Below are 8242 nucleotides of genomic sequence, written 5' to 3' on the forward strand. Positions count from 1 at the left end.
GTGCTCTTCTTGTGCAAGAGTTTGCTGTGACCATCCAAGCATCTCTCGATGAACACTTAGCTTGGTGATTCAGCTGTTTGGCCCCTCTCCATTGCAGGGACTTCCCAGAAGCCATTGCTTCCTGAGGATGGGGATCTGGCGTCTGCAGAAGCCTTTGCCATTGGTCACTCAGCTTTAGAGACAACACTTATAGGGGCAGATATTCTGTTAAAGAAGGAGCTGAGGATCAGTATAGGGGATTTGGTAGGGAAAAACCATCATCTCCATCGGCGTGTAACACCTGGCTAGGCCTCTGAAAAGTATAGGACCAAGGGGCAACTAGGAAGACAATAGCATACTTTTTTTTTTTTTGAGACAGGGTCTCACTATGCAGTTGAAATTGACGTGGAACTCACTATGTAGCCCAGGCTGGTCTCAAACTTACAGAGATCCTCCTGCCTCAGCCTCCTGAGTGCTGGGATAACAGGCATGCACCACCACACCCAGCTAAGAGAGTAGCAAACTTTTATTTGAAAGTGTGTGTGTGTGTGTGTGTGTGTGTGTGTGTGTTCAATAAAATAAAGTGTATTTGTTAGTCATGACCACTTGGTAAACAGCAACAAGAATGAGGGCACGAAAATCCTGCTGTTATCTACTGCTACTTAAATCACATCAAAGCTGAGTGACTTAAATCAGCAGCATTCATTATCTCAAAGTTTCTGCAGGTCAGGGATCTGAGTGTCCTAGCTGGTGCCTCTGGCTGAAGGTCTTTATAAGGCTGTAATCAAGGTGTCACACAAGGCCGAAAGTATTAAAGTATTTGAAGTCTTGGATAGGGAAACATCCATTTACAAGCTCTTACGGGGCTGTCGCTGTGAGGCTGCCCTCATTACCCGTTACATGAGTCTCTCCATTAGGCAGCTCATAACATGGCAGCTTCCAGCTGAGCAAGTGAGAGAACATAGGAGAGGATCTACAAGATGGAAGTCGTGTGGTTTTATAACATTCTGAGTCTGAATTTCCATCCGTCTGGTGTCTTCTATTCATTAGAAGCAAGTTACTAGGGCCAACCTGCATTCAAGGAGAGAGAACCATGAGAATGTGGCTACCAGAAGTGGGGATCCTTGGGAGCCACTTCAGAAATTATCTTCTACTTGATTCAGTTGAAAAAATGAAAAGTCAGATAACATTACTGCGTAAAGCTGGGGTTGTGTTTTCTTTTGCATTCATGACCATTTATTCAAATTTTATGAGAGATATAAAAGGAAAAAAGTGGGAGGCTTGGAATTCAATTCATGACAGATCTATAACAGGTCTTTATTGATACTAATTTTCCACGATGGGATTGAGATGGGTTTTTACAACCATTTTCAAATACGGAAACTGAGGCACACAGAAACAGATTTGGAGCATGAGATTTGGGACTTAATACTGTATTCTATAAATTTGCTTTTGGAATAAAACTATAATTTTCCATCATTTTTTTCTTTTTTCTTTTTCTTTTTTTTTCTGCTACCAGGGATCAAACTCAGGACCTTGAGCTTGGGAGGCAGGTGGCAGAACCACTGAGCTAAATCCCCGGCCCCATCATATTTTTCTTTTTACCAATATCTATTTAACTTGGTATTAGAATTGCGAGCAAAAAAACAAAACAAAAACAAAAACAAAAAACAAAACAAAATAAAACGAAAACAAAAAAAAGCCCTGAATTTTGTTATTAAAATAATGAGTAGTTATTTTAGAAAATGAAAAGGCATAGAGAATTAGAATTAGGGGAGGTCTAACTATATCGTATCCTTTTAATGTGGGAGCCCTTGTGTTATCGGAACAAGGTGTAGTCAGTAGCATTCAGGCAGAAGTAGATTTCCATGCTTACAGAATCCAAAGAAACAGGAAAGCAGCACATCTTACAAAGCTCAAGGGACCAGCAAGGTCTTGATGACTGACAAAGATTATTTCATTTAACAAATTTCTGGGTAGCACTGTCTAGCAGTGAAGGTGAGGAGGGTATCGAGGGGACAGCCAATAGCTTAAGGTTAATGATTTATTCCTTACAGTTCAATTATTTTTATAACTCTTTATGGCAAGTTTCTTATTAACAAGTGCATGGTTATAATGAATTCTGTAGTTAGAAGTGTAGAACAAAGGTTCTAGAGAGATGATTGGTGTTCTTGGGTTTGATAAATGATTGAAAGACCTAAATTATAGCCACCTGGAATGCAAGAACTTCAGCTGTTTGTGTCTGATAATAGCTAGCATTTGTTAAACCAGCATGTACTGCACAGTTAATATGGTCTAGATATTGTGCAAAGATTATGACACACGATCTGCTCTTCAGATCCTTGTAATGAACTCCCTAGGGAAGTACTGCCATCAGGATTCTTGTTTGCATTTTGTACAGATGGAATCCCCGAGGTGTAGAACATCGATTTCCTAGGGCTGCCATACCATGGCACAAAGTGGGTGTCCTAGTACCACCAGCTAAGTGGCCGAAGACAACAAAAGTGTGTACTCTTACAGTTCGAGAAGGCAGGGTATCAGTAGCAAAGATTCCCTCTGATAATCATTCTTTGCCTCTTCTAGTGTTTGTGTTTGCAAGGCAGGAGGCAGAATCACTGAGCTAAATTCCCGGTCCAAGCTTCTGTGTTTCAGTAGAAATCCATGGAGTTCTTAACTTGTAGAGTATTGTGCTGTCACTGATTGTGTGGCATTCTTCTCTATGTGTCTTTGTGGTCACGTGGGATTCTCTCTATGCGTATCTGTGTCTAAACCTCTCTTATAGGAACACCCATCAAATTGGGTTGAGTCCAGCTGGAATGACCACATCATAATTTAATAATTATCTGCAAAGACTTACTTCCAAATAAAGTCACATTCACAGCTACTTGGAGCAAAACCTTCAACATATTTTCAGAGGCCATAATTCAATCCATAACAGTTACACAAGTTCTAAGTGACCAAGCCAGAATACACTCCTACATTTGTCTCACTTTTCAGCCCACTCATGTTCTAACTACTTTCCTATTTTGTTCTGACTAGCCTTTCATAGCATTGCCAAGGTATGCTTTATGATCTATATGCATCCTCTTCAATAGTGATCTTACCTGAAATAGAGGAGACATTACTGGAATTGCCAGCCAAATGGTAGAAAGTGACTAAAATTATTATTAAGGAATAATAATAATAATAATAATGGTATACCTTATAATTTATTTAGGGCTAATGTTATAGGTGAAACGTAATGCAGATTTGCTCTACTAGATTAGGTTAAGCTATGAGCTCATCAAAGGTCCTTTGATAAGATCAAGAACCACTTAATTTTTTCCCTACACTAATCTACAAATTTGAATTTATAATTAATTAATTCTAATTATCAAGATTGATGGAAATTACTTTTTATTACAGTACCATGCTATGTAATTGTGCATTTTTTTCCTTTGTGGAAATGCAAATATAAATAAAACTTCCTAAAACTGCCAGAAAAAGAAAGGATAGCTTGGAAACAGAACACGGGTGGACAAGGAGAAAGTTGAGATGTTCGTTGCTGTATGTAAGTGGGAATTTAGGGATGTGAAGGAGAGTGGAGCAAAAGAGAAGTTTCAGAAAGAACAAGGGTAAAGGACGTGGTGGATAACATCATGTAAGGTCTAGAGGACTTTCATGAACACGGATCTAATATTTAAACTTAAACATTGAGAATATGATACAAAAGACCCTTCAACCTCCCCGAAGCAGTATCCGTTGTATTCGAGAATGTTATCTGTAAAAGCTCTGCTTATATAAGTGTTGGAGATGTGTGTGAAAGATGGAGCAGGGGTGAGGGGTATGGAGAGGAGCAGGGAGAGAATGAAGATAATGAAACCATACGAGTTTGTGTCATAGAAAGCTTGGACTGCTAGAACAAAATGCCACAGACCAGGTGGCTGAAACAATACCCATTTATTTCTTAAAAACTTGGAAGCTGGGGAATCCAAGATTCAAGTACTGGCAGATTAGGGCCCCGTGGGGACTAGTTTCCTGGTTCATAGACAGTCATTTTTTTTCCCCTGTATCTTTACCTGGTGAAAAGAGGAAGCAAACTTTCTCAGGATACTCCTAAGGATGCGAATTACAGTCATTTAGTCCTAATCATTTCCCAAAGACTCTACTTCCTGATATCACAGCACACGAATGGGTAGAGTTTCAACATGTAAATTTTGGATGGATGCAAATATTCAATCCATTACAGTTTGAGAGAGAGAGAGAGAGAGAGAGAGAGAGGGAGAGGGAGAGGGAGGGAGGGAGGGAGGGAGAGGGAGGAGGTTAATAAAGAATAAGTCCTATAGGTCCCAGGAACAACACGTGTGGGTGACAGGAAAAGACAGAACCCATAACTCTTTCAGTAGAGACACCAGATAGGAGCGAGGCTCCTATCTTGTACTCCATCATGTACTTTGTCTGCTGCAGGATCCGCATCACGTCCCATCTCCAGTCCTCTTAAACCAGAAGAGTTTGAAGAACTCTTAGGGCATGAGTCTACTCTCTTTTTCACAAGTCATGGCTAGGTGTTGGGGCTCATCTCTGAATCTGCAGTAACTGGGAGTCTCCAGCCATCATTTCAGTCCAGTACAGAAATGAATCTGCACCTTGAGACCATAATGCAAAATGAAAAAAAAAAAATCAGACACAAGCTTAAATATTCCCATAGTTTCTCTTACCTGGGAAACACAAAAGATAAATAAAAGAGCAAAGTAAAAGATAGATAATAGGAAATAGAGAGCTAGATCTTGCTCAGAGAGGAAGAGGACCAAGAGATGAAGGGAAGAGGGAGGGCAAAGAGGGAAGGGGGAGAAAAAAGATGTGAGATGTATTGCATAAATGCGGCAACTCCTCCTGAGGAATGTGATCACTGTGCACTGCAAACGTGCTAATAAGAAACAGAATCTGAACACCTGGCTTTCAACAAAATGAAATGTTAACCCATCTCTGTAGAAACTATTCATATATAAGAAGCAAAAGCAGGATTTGAATGGGGGCACCAGACTCCTGACATTATCATATGGCTTTGGGTGAACTATGAATGCCGTGTGATCCTGAGCACTGCACCCCGGGGACTAGTTCATGGGTCAAGTGATGACCATTTCTAGTAATCTGCAGGTTGATACGATTGGTTAGTAGATTTTTTTAATTGTTTAAAACACCTGACATATTAGTCGGGGTTCTTCAGAGAAATAGAAACGGTAAGATATATATTTGTTTGGGAAGAGACATCGTGAAGACTCAGTTCACGTGATTATGGAGGCCGAGAAGTACCATGATCCAGGTCTGTGAGCTGGACCCCTGGGAAGGTCAGTGTTGTGAGGGCAGAAGAGCGTGAAATGAAATGGGAAGAGGGATGAGATATCCCTGCTCAAGCAGATGGGCAAAAAACAAGGGAATGAACACCATTTGTCTTACTCGGTTTTCCGGAGGTTGGATGACGTCCTGGACACTGCGTGGTGAGACCGTGGCAACCACAACGAGTCAGGTTATTTATGTTCAGTGCAATAGATTACCTTCAGCACAGAAGCAGTGGCATCTTTCTGGACCGTAATTGATGTGCTTTTTATTGGTGAAGTATTGTACTGCTGTCAGGAACCTGGTTTCCCATAAATAGTCTGAAGGAGGTGGGAGGTTTGTTCCCATTATAGCTGAGTGGTTGAAAGTTTGAGTTTCAGAATAAAACAGATCTATCTTCCTTCCGTCCTAGCTTTGTAACACTGCGATATTAACTTTGCCAGTCTTCAAGATCTTCTTTCAAATGGAATTAACAATACTATCTCGTTCCAGTGGTTATCAGGAACTCATGAGATAATATATATATGTAAATTATATCTGGCCTATAGAAGGTAGTCTTCAAATTTTGGTTACAGGTATTAACATCAGTTGCAAAAAGCTGCATTGTGGGAGATATTGTCCTCTTTAAGCATCACAAAGTAGACATCTGTCTCCTAAATAAGAAATACTATTCAATAGGTACGACTTATGTCATTCATTTGTGTTTAGTTTGCTTATTTCATAAATCTTGGTTGAGCTGATGGAAAGGGCTAGTGGGAGTTTTCAGATGTCACTCAGAAGCTGAAAGGCCCCACCACTGTCTTCATCACCCTTTTATTCGGGTCATCCTTGCCTCATCCAAGCCGATCCATGCGCTCCCTAATCACTGTCACTCCACCCGAGCCAGCCAACGATGAAAACAATCTGGGTTTGGATGGGGAAGTGGAAACTCTGGGGTTGCAGCTCTTTATTGCAGCTGATTCGCCCTTGCTTATTGACATTGATAAGAAGATATAAATATAATGAGATGCCAGGTGAGGAGAGAGTGAACGATTACGAAACCAAGTTCAAATCGAAGCGAGGTGCCCTGTGTTGACACTGGGGCTCAGGGCCAGTGTCTGGCAGCATGACAGTAAATGCTTAAAGAAAAAGAAAGAAAGACAACAAAATTTAAAAACACAGCTTCAGCCGTTTTACCACACAGTAATTGGACACAAGAAAACTTACTCCTGGCACCTGGCCATGGAAGTAATTACCTTCGTCTCCCAGGAGCATAATAGCTGCATTGTTTGACTGGCGAGATGCAGAGGTGCAATCAGAAAGGGAGCGATGGTAAACTAAGAGCATAAAAAGGAGGGAAGGTGTGGCCTTTGATGTGTTTCCAGGCCAGGGTCCCGGACCTGGGCTGTGAGAAAGAAGCAGATCAGAGATCTTTGTCTTCTCACCTGCGAAGATACTTCTAACATTGCAAAGCGTCGCCTTTCTGTGCACAAAACCTCTTGTATCAGTGGCACAGCTGTCACGAAGTGAGACTCAGACTCACTCAGAAGCATACACTCGAGGCTGACTCAATCGACAACGTGCTTCAGTAGGAAAAGCCATCTGATCACTTTAGGCTGAGACACTGGGAAGATCCAGGGATGGGGCACCTTTCCTTACTACGCCTTGTTGGACGAGCCTTTGGTGCAAGTGAACTGATACTGAAAAATATTTGATTCAGAGGCCAAGGAGGCTGTGTGCAAAGCCTAGAGTCCCAGCAAGCCTCGACATTCTTTCACCCCCCTGTCCCGCAGACATCCCAGGCTGCGGAGCGTTGAGTGCCATACACGTGGACCTGAATGTGAAAAAGTGCACTGTGACGTCTGGAAATGGAGTTATCTGCAGACAACAGTGTGACCACAGCAGAAACAGTGTGTGCCATAAATATCAGCAGAAGTTAGAGGAGAAAGGGTTTTGAGGCAGATTTGTTTTTGTTTTGGTGGGGATGGGAAAAGATCAGACAAGTTAGGGTGAAGGAGGAAGTGTTAGAAATGGACCTTGAAGAACAGGGTGGGGTTCGAAATCTGCCAGAGGTCAATGTCCTTAAAGACAAAGGCATACAACTTTTCTTACTTGAGATTTATTTTTTGTGGTGTTTTTGTACATTCTAATTTTTGAGTGTAGAATTTAGGATGTTTTTCTATTTAGAACCCAGGAAACGTTTCTTATCATTTATTCATTTGAGCATGAGTGTTTACAGTCGACAATGATCGATATTAAAAGTTATTTTTAAATTTTAAAAGTTTTACTTGTTTACAATACCCTTAACTGCTTAGTCGCCAAGCACTGCATTAGACAATGAGAGATATAAAGAGGAGAGAAAGATTTAGGGAGTTAGAAGGTGTCTAAAAAGTCTAGATGTCTAAGTTTGATACTATTTAAAGTAGGTGGAGAAGAAGGGGAATTTCCGTTTAAAAGGCCCTGGGCTTTCTGTATTTCCAGTTCTCTTCTGAGTTCTTCATTTTGTCTCCTACTGCATATGCTATACAACATTCTTAATTTATTTTCTCGTTGAATAGGGCCTGCTTATCTGGCAGATTTACAGGTATGCTGGTTAAATGTAAATGCTAGAAGATCATGCCCAGGCCACAGAGAGCTTTTCACTTTTGTCTTAATTGTTTGTATTCACATACAATTAAGTTCAACAGACATCAGTGCACTGATTAAAGATCTCTTTAAAGTCATTATAAATATAGCCTCACAATTGATTCTGTGATCTGAATGCAAGCTTTTATGCTTCAATATTGTGTATTTAATGCACTGCTCTGATTTTGTCTCTTTCAACGACCTATCTTGAACAACTGGCAGGGAGAAAAGTCCAAATGCTGCCATTTTGGGCACTAACTGGTTGTACAGAGATATAAAATGAGTTATATTTTTATTAGTGCATATCAGTTTTATAAGATATTGGGTTCCAATGTGGTGTTGT

This window comes from Fukomys damarensis, unplaced genomic scaffold (assembly GCF_012274545.1).
Source record: "Fukomys damarensis isolate Sample0158 unplaced genomic scaffold, DMR_v1.0_HiC HiC_scaffold_24, whole genome shotgun sequence".
In the NCBI taxonomy this organism is placed as follows: Eukaryota; Metazoa; Chordata; class Mammalia; order Rodentia; family Bathyergidae; genus Fukomys; species Fukomys damarensis.